Here is a 12,651-nt window from a genome sequence, read left to right as displayed (position 1 = left end):
TCATCATTCTTATTTTCCCCTCCCTCATGAACCCTTGATAATTTATAAATTATTATTATTTTGTCAGATCTTACACTGTTCTATGTCTCCCTTCACCCACTTTTTGTTGTCCATCCCTCAGGGAGGTTATACGTAGATCCTTATAATCGTTTTCCCCTTTCCATTCCACCCTCCCAGTATCGCCACTCTCTCCATTGGTCCTGAAGGGATCATCTGTCCTGGATGCCCTGTTTCCAGTTCCTATCTGTACTACTGGACATCCTCTGGTCTAGCCAGATTTGTAAGGTAGAATTGGGATCATGATAGTGGGGGGGGGGAGAACATTTAGGAACTAGAGCAAAGTTGTATGTTTCATCGTTGCTATACTGCACCGACTGGCTCATCTCCTCCCTGCAACCCTTCTGTGAGGGGATGTCCAGTTGCCTACAGATGGGTCTTGGGTCCCCAATCTGCACTCCCAACCCCATTCACAATGGTGTTCTGTTCTGGACTACCTTTAAGACAGGTAAAAGTATGGATCTGTTCCAGTCAGTTGGCCAGGCAGCTAGCCGTCTTCCAAATTTTTTGCCATAGATGAGTGAACAGTTCCAGCATTATATGTTTGTTGTGTCTCAATTGGTATTGCATCAATTTCTGGAGCCTTGTTTTTTGCTATTATCTTCAACACCTTTGGATTTCTTCAATACTCTTGGTTCCTAATCAGATGCTACCTCCTGAAAAGGTTGAATGCTGACCAACTCTTTTTAATACAGTGACTCTGTATTCCTTTCATAATCTGATGTTTCCTGTGTCCTTCACTATTTTATTCATAGAATTCTGCAATATTGTAACTTGAGGTTTGAAGTTTTTCTTCAGTTATTTCAGCCAGAGAAATGCTGAGTATTTTCTTCCCTCTTAAGTGTTCTAACTTCAGATCTTGGCACATTTCATTTTAATACTTTGTCTTCTTGAGACTTGCTTGAAATCTCTTGAACTCTTTTACTTCACTTCTTCATTTGGCTTTAGCTAATCTATATTCAAGGGCAAGTTTCAGAGTCTCTTTCAACATTCATTTTAGAATGAGTGAAGTTTTGCTTTCATCATAGATGGTCCCCTTAATTTCACTCATTCTAAAATGATTATTTGGTCTTTCATCATTAGCATTCAATGTGTAAAGCCTAATCTTGAGATGGTCTTAATTCAGGGAAGTTACACTCAAAGTTGTACTTTGGCTCCCAGGAAGTTGTTTTCATTTACTTCAGCTTCAACTTGAATTAGCATGTAAGTAATTGATGGTCTGTTTAAAAGTTAGCCCCTGGCCTTACAGTGACTGGTGATACTGAATTTCTCTCACCATTTCTGCTCACAGATGTAATCATTTTGATTCTTGTGAATTCCACCCAGCAAAGACCATGTGTACAGTTGCTATTTATTATTGAAAAAGCTATTCGCAATGAATAAGTTGTTGGTCTTGCAAAATCCTATCATGTGACCACCAAAGTCATATTCTCCTACCAATGCTTCATTTCCAACTTTCACATTCTTTTTTGTTGTTGTTGTTCTTTTGGATTTTGTTTTGTTTTGAAATCATTTTAGTGGGCCAACTTTCACATTCTAATCATAATAATTACCAATGCATCTTGATTGTATTTGATCAATTTCACACTATAGAAGTTGATAAATATTTTCAATTCTTCATCTTTGGCAGCAAAGAGAGGTTGGTGCATAAATTCAAATAGTTTATTAACTGGTTTTCTGGGTAAGCATATCAATATTATGACATCACTGTACTCAGGAGAGATCTTGAAAATATTCAATTTTTTTACCTTTAGTTTTCTCATCTGCAAAATAAGTTACTTTGATGAAGAACACAACTTAATATACAACTCTTTTATAGTCCATATGAAAACAATGGATTGTTAAAACTGTACATAGATTACCTAACATACAATCCTCAAATTAATTCATTTTACAGATGAGAAATTAAAGGCAAACAGTAAGTATCTTGCCTTACCTCTATGGAGGTAGAGATGGGAGTTTAACTCAGTCAAAATTGGAGTCCACTTCACATAACTATCATAAACTCAGCCAGCAATCAGAATCTCTCCGTCAATCATTTAGTTAACATTTGTGTACAACAGAGAATACCCAGAAAAGTAGAGTTTACTCTTGAACAATGGGAGGGAAGAGGGGGTTGTTTAGAAGAACCAGCCCCTTCCACCTTCCCCTACTCCAAGCAGTCAAAATGCTACATTATAATTTGACTCCCTAAAAAGAGGAGCTGATATAAAGGGCTCAAACAGAAAGCAAATGTTTAGAAAATGATGATGTAACATATGTTCAAATATGCTTGATGCTATTGATATATGGAATGCTATAGAAGCTGTAAGAGTCCCAATAAAATGACTTTTAAAAATTCTGACTCCCCCAAAACTCAGCTACTAATAGCCTTCTATTGATCTGAAGCTGTTTAACACATCTGCTAAGTGTATTACAGACTGGACTCTCATAAATAAATTGCATTTTCAATACAAGATAAAATGGTCATTCACAAAATACAAGATTTTCATACCAGCCACTCCACAAGAGAAAGATAAGGCTTTTTCTTTTTTAATGAGTTCCAGTCACAGAGGCAGTTCCATTTTGTCCTATATGTGGCTCTGAGTCAGAATTGACCCATTGACAGTGAGTGAGTTTGTTTTGTTTAATAGAGAATGTGAAGGAGCCCTGGTGGCATAATCAGTTACACCATTGGACTGCCAAAGGCATGGTCAGCAGTTTGAAAACACCAGCTGATCTGCAAGATATAGAGGAGGTTTTCTACAGCTGCAAAGATTACAATCTTGCCACAGGGGCAGTTCTACTCTTCTATAGGGGTACTATGAGTCAGAATCAACTCAATGGCATTGATGTTTTTTGTTGTTGTTTTTGAGTAGAGAATGTCTGCCTTAAGCAATTACACTCTTTTAAGCCAATTTTCAAATGGGATCAAACAGACACGTCACTTGAAAGATAGGGACTTACAGGACAGTGAGTTTATTTTAATAGAATAAGAACAGCTTGGAAAAAGGAGGGAAAGAGTATGTAATAAATGTCACTGAATTGTACATGTAGAAATTGTTGGAATTAGTATTCAGCTATGTATAGTCGTAACACCAAATATAAAATTAATAAGTAAATATTAAAGTTTCTTAAATCATGTAAAGGAACACACCACATGACTCAACTGAAATGTATCTGACTTATACATGTGTAGAGCTGACCAGGAAAAAGTATTACTAATTATTTACTTTTCCAAGGTCAAAGGTAACCAACACAATCTTAAATAAAATTATAAATTTTGCCTATTTCTGGATTCTTGATGTGGCCTTTATTCAGGAAGTAAGCAGTATTCTACAGTTTTCAATCCTCCTTACTAACTATGCTGGTAAATATCATTTTCCTAATTAGTTATATCTTAATGTGAAGAAGTTACCACAATTAAGACTTTGACCCCGCTTAAAACAATGTTAGCATCAGCTTGATGGCAGTGGGTCTAAAACACTGTTAAGATGCCAGCAAGTTAGCAAAGTAACATGAATTTAGGTAGGGAGAGAAGGGAAGGTTACTGAAGGTTAATTATTAATATGCAGGCTCCTTGGTTGTTCCATTTAGGATAACTGGCGGTCTCTTCCTATTGCTAAATCCCCTTCTCCACTGGAAAGGACAAGTGGGAAGGCCTGGTTTAGTTGAGGTTGCTGGGGACCCATTCCTAGGAGCTGCAGAAGCAGCTTCTAAAAAAGTGTCAGCCTTCTAAAATCCAGGCTCTCATCCTTCAGGCCTAGCATTTTCCACTCTGTTCACTGTACACTGACATACTTTCTTGAGTGGAATTTAAAAGGAAAGAGTTACAGAAAGCTATGGAAAGTGCACAAAGAATAAGTCCACAAAAGAATGTTGCAAATTGGATCATCCGCCTTTACATATGTCACTCCAGGAAAACTGCCAAGAACTGCTCACTCCTCTAGACAGATTTCCTGCACACTCCAGACTCTGCCTTAAGCAACTACCAGTAGTACCCTCCCTCATTCGTCCTTATTTCAATCTTCCTTTTGTCCTAAGATTTTGAAGCGTGTATTTTACATTTTGTAAAATATATGTGGCAACATTATACCTAATATTTAATGGCACCCTATTCATTAGCCTATGTCTCCCATCTGAACAATTATCCTAAAGCCTTATACAGTATGTCTACCTCTGATAATAATATGCTACTGCTAAAACCCATTTTGTTTGCAAAACAATTTATCATATAATAAAAAATAATTTTAAGACTGCACAAAATGTCTTCAGTAGGAGCACATTATTTCTTTTCCCCCATGATAAATTCATACATCAGAGTTCTAAAATCAGAATCCAAAATCTATTAAACATGCAACTTGGCAAATCCTAAATGATGTTGCTTTTCATTACTAGCCTGTTAAAACAATTTTTAAAGGTGATAAAGGTATCAAAGAATCTTTTCTGATAAAGGGATTCTTACAGTAAATTAAAAATCAGACATAGGGATTCTATACTTTCCCAGAAATAGATTTTCAGGCACCCACATTCCCATTAAGATTTGGTGGATGGGACCAGCCTGAGATCATGAAGTGTCATCAGGACCAGGGAACAGGCATCAGAAGACCCTTAACAAACAAACAAAAACATATTGTTGAGAACGAGGGGGGTCAGAGCAGAGACCTGAAGCCCATCTGTAGACAATGGAAAATTCCCCCACAGAGGGATCAAAGGGAAGGGAAGAGTCATGAGGGTGCAGTAAAGCACCAATGAAACACACAATATTCCTCTGGTTCCTTGAGGCTTCCTCACCTCCCATTATCATGACTCCAGTGCTGCTTCTCACTTCGGACTAGACCAGAGCGTGTACACAGGTCTAAGACATAAGAGCTCACTACACACAAAATCCAGGAGCAGGAATGGGAGTAGCGATCCCAAAAGGGGAGGGAGAAAGGGAGGGAGGGAGGAAGGGGAAAACGATGGTAATGACCAACGCATAACCACACACACCCCTCCTGGGGGAAGAGCAAACAGAAACCATGAGGGAAGAGAGACAGTAGTTGGTGTGAGATATGAAAATAATAATTTATAATCTATCAAGCGGTCATGGGGAAGGGGAACTGATACCAAGGACTCAATAGAAAGTAACTGTCTAGAAAAGAATGATGGCAACATATGTACAAATAGGCCTGATACAAGTGGTGTATGGATTATAATAAGAGTTGTAAGAGCCCCCAATAAAATGATCTTTTAATTTTTTTAAAAATTGGTAGGTGGGGAGCTGGAAAGCAGGAAGCAGAGAGAACAGATCAGAAGCTATTAAAAAAGACAAGTCTTCCCTGAAATAGAAAATAAACTTAATTAACTAGTGTTAATTGAACTTCCACTCTTTAAAATAATGTACTTCTTCACATTTGATAAGTGAAATTGAGTCTCACTAAATTGTACAGTAAAGAACACAAGGTTTCTTTGGGATTTAAAAGCCACCATTTATTCAATTACAGATTAACAAATCTTACTGTAAAATGAGTTGGGCAATCAAAGCTATTCATAGATAAGTATGATTAAATTATGTATGATTAATAAGTCAATCGAATAAAGTCCATTTATTAAAAGCAAGCAATCATGTTGCTCAATGTTCACAATTAAGGAACTTTTTAAATCTTTCCTATGATCAATTTTGATTTAGTATTACTGTAAGTTGGTATAAAATTGAATGATCCATACAAAATTGTGCCCACCAACTAACTGTACACTGACATATGAACAATAAATAATTCCAGTGCTAAGGATGCTCAATTTAAGTCATGCAAAGAATTCAAAAATGTTAATCTTTGGAACCTTTAACACAACCATACATACCCAAATTAGCAAATTTGTTTTGTGAAAAGAATGATTCTAATTTTGAACTAAAATATGCAATGATTATATATTTGCAGTCTTTCAAACAAAAATAAAAATTCTGAAGAAACAAAATTTGAACTAAAACTAAAAATGATCACTGGAGAAAAAATAATCCAAAAATCTCACAATAAAGCTGGCCTAATAGCTTCTTCACAATTTTATAAAACATTAATTAAAGGGCTGCTTGCATAAATCCCTCAGATGAAAGATTTTAAAGAGAGCTGCAGGAATCTTTCCATTTTCAATATTGCTATCTGTTCTTCTAGCCACAAAGAGAGATTTAAACCAACTCTTTCTAAATATAAATCATTTAGCCTTCAGAAGAAAAGTCAAACCAATAGTAGTAGTTAAGCTATATTACTCTTAACATAGTTTAAAGTATTATTTACATATAGGTCCCTCACACAAGCTAAATTTCTAAGATATACTACATCCAGTTCATTCACAAAGGAGAAAACCTTCAAAACAAAAGCTCCCATTTAATAAACCATTTATTTGTCATAAAGCCTCGAGAATCCCAGGTGCATTTTGCTGTCAAGTGTTATTACAACTTCTTCTCTTCATAAAAATCTAAAACACGTAAGTAAAATATATCTGGTTTCCCTTTAAAATGTCAATTACTGTTTTGTGTAAGTGCAAGACCAAGAAAACTTTCAAAATACTTTTACTCTCTAAAAAGGAAATACTCCTTCTGCTTTTGTCTTTTGAAAATTGCCTTAGTTGGCTTCTGCTTATTTTCTATGCATGAAATGTTCTCAAATTAGTTCATTTCAGTGTTAGATGTTTACTGTAAATATGTCACTGTAGACAGGCTTTTTGAAGACAAAGCCTTACAGGACAGGGGTAAATGAGAAAAGGTGAACAAGAGGGCACGTGAAACAGAAACACACTATATCTGAGAAACCCCATTCAATTTCTCTGCTTCAAAGTCCTTTAAGTCCTCCTGCCAAAGAGTCTCAGTATTCAAAAGTTTCAGAGTCAGAGAGGCACAAGTGTTGTGATTAAACCATATGTACACACTCAGAACCTGAAGAAATTTAATGAAATGTATTGACATCTAAGAAAGAATTATCACAAAAAATGAGAAAAGCAGACAATAATAAATCCAGTTCCTAGATAACCCTCCTGGAGAGCTGCTTTTGCAGCCACTACCTGGCTCACAACAGTTTTGAAACAATTTTGACTGCAGGAAATACATTTCACATTGCAACCCAGTATACGCAGGTGTGAAACGTTCCACAAAATAATATTTTTCCTTAGTACATGCAATACACTTCTTACCACATGTAATACACTATTCTGTTCTATTTCACTTTACTTTTGATGCTGGTTGTAACTCATTAAATTCATCTGCAACACCAATAAATCATGAAGAACACATCTTTTTGGCAATCTGTCTCCACCTGTCTCTTTAGCAGAGTGGGTTAGGGCTGTTTGATTCCTCTTTTCATGAAAGAAGAGCATCACCTGCGACAAATACTAACTCTCAGGCCCCATGCTAGACCTACAGAATCAGAAGCAATCTATCTTTAGAATCCTGGTAAAATTTGAGAACCACATTAAAAGTGTTTTCTTCTCTATTCACAGTCCCATGCTAGGCTAGACCCATGCACCACAAGCCAGCAGTTCAACCGGTGGTGAGAGTGGTGATATAGGGAAGGTGGAAGGTGATGGAAGAAAGGGGGAACAAATTACAAGGATCTACATATAACCTCTTCCCTGGGGGACGCACAGCGGAGAAGTAGGTGAAGGGAGACGTCGGACAGTGTAAGAGATGACAAAATAATAATAATTTATAAATTATGGAGAGTTCATGGGAGAGGGGAGAGCGGGGAGGGAGGGGGAAAATGAGGAGCTGATACCAAGTACTCAAGTAGAAAGCAAATGTTTTGAGAATGATGAAGGAATGAGAATGATGAGGGAAACAAATGTACAAAAGTGACTGACACATGGATGGATGGTGATGAGTTGTACGAGCCCCCAATAAAATGATTTTTTAAATCACATTAAAAAAAAAAGATCAGCAGTTCAAACCCACCAGCTGCTTGGACAGAGGCTGAGGAGGCAGTCTGTTCCCTAACTATTTATAGTCCTTCCTCAGAAACCCTATACTGAGTCGGAGTCAACTGGGTGGCAGTGGGTTTGGGGTGGGTACACATTACTAAGTGCCTGTCACTCTCCTAAAAGCTCTACAAATACTAACTCAATGTAGCTCTACAATCCTTTTCAGCGGCACTATTATTCATCGCTGTTTGGGGGGATGAGGAGCTGCTGCAGGTAGAGGGTAAGCTGCCTAAGCGTAGGGGTGGGAATGGCATCCAGAGACAAGCCTGTCCCCTTCACACCCCTCTTCTTTCCGACCAAGTCCCAGTGCGACTCTAACGCGGTGGCCCCTCCTCCTTTCCCTCTCAAATGTCCTTATTTTCTACCAGCCTTACATTGCTCCTCTTAAAAGCCACTGGGGTGTGAGCGCCGGTGGACTTCGCCGCGCTGAGGACCTCCTTCTCTGGTCCTCGACGGCACCTTCGTGTGACTTCAGGAAGCTAAAGTTTCTTCTATTTCCCAAAACCTCAGCGCGAGCTCACGGCCCCCGGCTCATCCTTCGCTTCGGCCGTTCTGCCAGTGGCCAGGGAAGGACTTTGGCGACCCCTCGCTTCATCCACGACGCTCTTCCTTCAAGGAAGTTACTCGCCCCCACCCCGCCCCTCCTTTCGGACTGCGGGGACTCCCCCACCCCCGCTGGCCCCGCAGCCCAGTCGCAAACCCCAGCCGCCGGCTCTCGCTCGCTTTCTCCCGGGACCCTGCGGATCCCGCGACTCGGGGCTCCCGGGCCAGCTGCGGACCGGAGGGCGCCCCGGTTCCTCCCCCTCCCCCAACGCCGCCAGCCCTCCGAAGTCTCCCTCCGAAGACTCGCCGCTCCCCTCAGGAGCCCCCTCAGGAACCCCTCTCTCCCTCAGGCGGACGCTTTTCTCACGAGGGTCCCCCGCCTCCTCCCAACCCCTGCCCTCAGACGCTCGCCCTCAGACTCAGGCCGCTCCCTGTCACCCGGGACCCCGGCCGCCCTACTTCAATTCCCCACCACCCTTCGCCCTCCTACGGGGCCACTCCCAATTCCCCGGGCCCCCCACCCCCAGCCCTCTCGCGCACGGGCCGCTCCCGAGCTTCCCGAGTCGCTCTCCCTCCCCTCCCCCCCCCGCCTCTCCCTCGCACCGGGGCCGTCGGGGGTGTTCCCGAGTGACCCCGCCCTCGAACCCGGTCGTTACCGGTCGCCTCCTCTCCGCTCTGAGACCCCCGGCCGCTCCCGTCTCCCCAGGGACCTACCCCTTACACGCCGGCCGCCGCTCGGTGCCTCAGACCCGGGCTCTCGGACGCCCCCGAGGGACCTCCCGGCCTGACCAGCTGGAGTCCGGTCCCCGCCTACCTTAACTCCGCCGCCAGGGGCCGGGCCATTCCACCCCCCACCCCCAGCCCAGTCAGCGCGAACTCGCCGCCGCCGCCGCCCCCGCCCTGGCTCCGGCCCCGGGCCCCCACTCCGGGCCCCCTTCCTATGCTCCCCGCGCCCGGAGCGCCGAGCCGGAGTTTCCGCCCCGCAGCGGCCGCTGGGACTCGGGTCGGCATTGTCGACACTCACCTGCCGCTGGCCGCAACCAACTCCTGCGCCTCAGCCTCTACCTCCGCCGCCAGCAGCCACCTAGCGCCACCACCTCCCCCATGACAACAGGCCCACCCCGTTTCATAGTTCCAATCTGTCCATTGGCTAGCGGGGCGGCGGCTCTCCCCTCTGATTGGTGCGCTTCACCTGCCCGTCACAGCCGCTTGACCGCCCCTTTTCCTGGACCCGGTCTTCGCCCCCGCCCCGACCTGAAGCGTCCTAGAACAAGCTGTAGTTGTAATTGGGTGCTGATTGGGTAGGTCGACGGCTTGATAGGCTGCCGAAAGTGCCTGTTAAGTCAATCGGCAAAGGTTGCTCAAGTGTGTGCACGGTTTGGTTGCGCGGTAGGAAGCCGAGCAGGGCAGATACTCAGCTCTGAGGTTACGGGGAAGGGTTAACTCTTTGTTGTAGAGTTCATTCTATAAACTCCTCCCATACGCAGCTTCCTTCCTATAGGGAGAAGCTTATCTCTGCTGGCTTACTTGTAAGGGTCGCAGTTCCAAAGCACCCACAGCACAGGTTGTGTTATAAATGTTTCTAAATTCTTGGGAGAAAGGCGCGACAGAAATTTTCAGCATTTCTCCTTTCCATGGCCCAATTTCCCTTAAGTTCTTTGCTGGAGTCTCCGTGCTAAAAATGCAACTGTTATTCAGCAGCTAGTCGACTTCGGTTGCAATTATAAACATGGCTAATAAATGGAAGTGGCATGTTGAGAATTGTCCAGCTCCTGTCTGGCTCCCACTAAGTAGCCAGGCAGCCATCAGCAAGTGGGCAGACTAAGTGGGCCACATTTAATCCTTGTGATGCTCTGGGCATGAGACTCCAGCCTTCCCAACCTCCATAAACTTGGCTTCTACCTTCAGCAGTTCTGAAAAAGCCATACAAGCCAGCTGTGTCAGATACTAAAAAATCTCCTCTTCCCTCCCTCCTAGCAGTCTAAATCAGGGCCATCGAAAGAATTGCAATTCTTTTCTCACATGGGCACAATGCACAAGAATAAATTATGGCATTTTTTATTCACTTAAGTGCATGCCACAATCAACATTTTTGAGATATATGGTGTTGCTCTAAAGACTCGTGTGCTCCTAGAAGACTATTCATTGTTAGGTTTTGCTTTGCTTTTTCATTCCTACTTTTCCTGCTCCTGAATAACAACATGATGGCCTGATTACTGTTTCCATTTCCCAAACGAGTAAGAGTTCCTTCATCGCTTTCCTACCTACAACACACAAGGCCATGGCCATGCAACATATACTCCAGGACAGTTTGGAAGACCCTCAAGGGAGTCCGCTCATAAGCATGACTTTATGGTTGGGAACTTCCTGGAAAATCAAGAATCTGGACTTTGGAACTCAGCTTTGCCTTTTCTTCTAACTCTTCGTACCCTATCTCTTCGATTAACCCTCTTGTCCTTTGCATAGCAAGCAACCAGAAGCCGAAAAGTGCATGCATGGTTCATTACCTACAGAAAAAATAGTCTATTTTCTAGCCTGTATTTTAATCATGTTTAAGTAAACTACATACATCTATCACCAAACTAAATGGAAATTATTCCTCCTGTAACTATACATAAGAAGATGTCTTTTCCTAGTTATTTTTTAAATCATTTTATTGGGAGCTCATACAACTCATCACAATTAATACATACATCAATTGTATAAAGCACATTTGTATACTCATTACTGTCATCATTCTCAAAACACTCATTCTCCACCTAAACCCCTGGCATCAGCTCCTCATTTTTCCCCATCCCTCCCTGCTCCCCCTCCTTCATGAACCCTTGATAATTGATAAATTATTAGTTTGTCATATCATACACTGCCCGTCTCCCTTCACCCACTTTTCTATTGCCCATCCCCAAGGGAGGAGGTTATATATAGATTCCTATAATTGGTTCTCCCTTTCTACCCCTCCCTCCCTCCACCCTCCCAGTATGACACTCTCACCACTGGTCCTGAAGGGATTATCCGTCCTGGATTCCCTGTGTTTCCAGTTCCTATCTGTACCAGTGTACATGCTCTGGTCTAGCCAGATTTGTAAGGTAGAATTTGGATCATGATAGTGGGGAGGAGGGGTTAAGAAGGAAGCATTTAGGAACTAGAGGAAAGTTGTATGTTTCATCGTTGCTACACTGCACCCTGACTGGCTTGTCTCCTCCCTGCGACCCTCCTAGTTATTTTTCTGGAATTTTCCTCCTCCTCTCATCTTTACCTTCCAATTTAGAAATAACCTCTCATTCAATTCAGTGACTCATAAAGAGTCTGTAAAAAGAAAGTAGAAAAGCCAAAATAACTTCAGAGATTCTTCAGTTAAAAGGAAGACCATGATAAGATAGTATCTTGTATAAGGCAAGCCTGAGCTAACATTCCATAGCAGATGAAGTAACATGCAAATGTGAAGATGCTCTAATGAGACGGAGGCAGCAGGATGTCCTTTGACACAGCCTTTTAATACATCACCAGCAGCTTTTTTCTCTCCAGTCTTGGCAGTGCGCCGCACCTACCAATTTTAGAGCAAGTTAGAAGGCAATTAATGTCCTGGCAGATAGGAAACAGTAACGTCATAGGAGGGCATGGCCATTATTATGGTACTTTGCGTAATAATGGCTCTTGCAGAGCCATAGTGACTAGGTGCCATAGAGAACATAGAATTAGGCCAAGCTCACTAAGAAGACTTGCCATCTAAGTTCAGGACCTCAACCAAATCACCCTCACAGAACCAAGTAGAAAATGGCCACAAAGGTCAGCTATCCCTTACACTTAGAAGAAAGAAAAGCATTGGTAAGTTATGCACACATACACTTACCACTCCCATTCCTTATGAAAAAATCCGTTAAGAAAATACATTTAAATTAAACACATCCGGGTGGTCATTACAACCAATAGGGGAGGAAAATCTTAAAGAAAAAATTTCAGAAATATGCTTTGAACCAACAAGAGGCTATTGTGTTATTATTTGTGTGCTGTGTTTGGATTTTGCATGCACAAAGTAACCTTATAACCAAAAAACTCCACCCAGATTCTCTTGTCTGTGTTCTGGGCTTCACCACTCTCCATGGCCCCCTCGGGCACTGGAGT

At 42.2% G+C, this 12,651-nt stretch overlaps 1 protein-coding gene across 19 annotated transcripts in view; it reads right to left on the bottom strand.

The window, feature by feature from the left end:
• The window catches only part of NUMB (NUMB endocytic adaptor protein), a 183,299-nt gene extending 173,651 nt beyond the window's left edge, over nucleotides 1-9,648 (bottom strand). For 11 of the 19 annotated variants that reach the window (XM_075531659.1, XM_075531676.1, XM_075531678.1 and 8 more), the window contains exon 1: nucleotides 9,554-9,646. The gene's annotated coding sequence lies outside the window, so the exon portion shown is untranslated. Of the gene's footprint in view, nucleotides 1-9,243; nucleotides 9,379-9,553 lie in introns of those variants that run through there. The other 8 variants (XM_075531660.1, XM_075531665.1, XM_075531668.1 and 5 more) reach the window with 7 other exon arrangements.
• Between the last annotated feature and the right edge of the window lie 3,003 nt (nucleotides 9,649-12,651).

This window comes from Tenrec ecaudatus, chromosome 14 (genome assembly GCF_050624435.1).
Source record: "Tenrec ecaudatus isolate mTenEca1 chromosome 14, mTenEca1.hap1, whole genome shotgun sequence".
Classification (NCBI taxonomy): Eukaryota; Metazoa; Chordata; class Mammalia; order Afrosoricida; family Tenrecidae; genus Tenrec; species Tenrec ecaudatus.
This window is presented reverse-complemented; position numbering and strand designations above follow the sequence as displayed.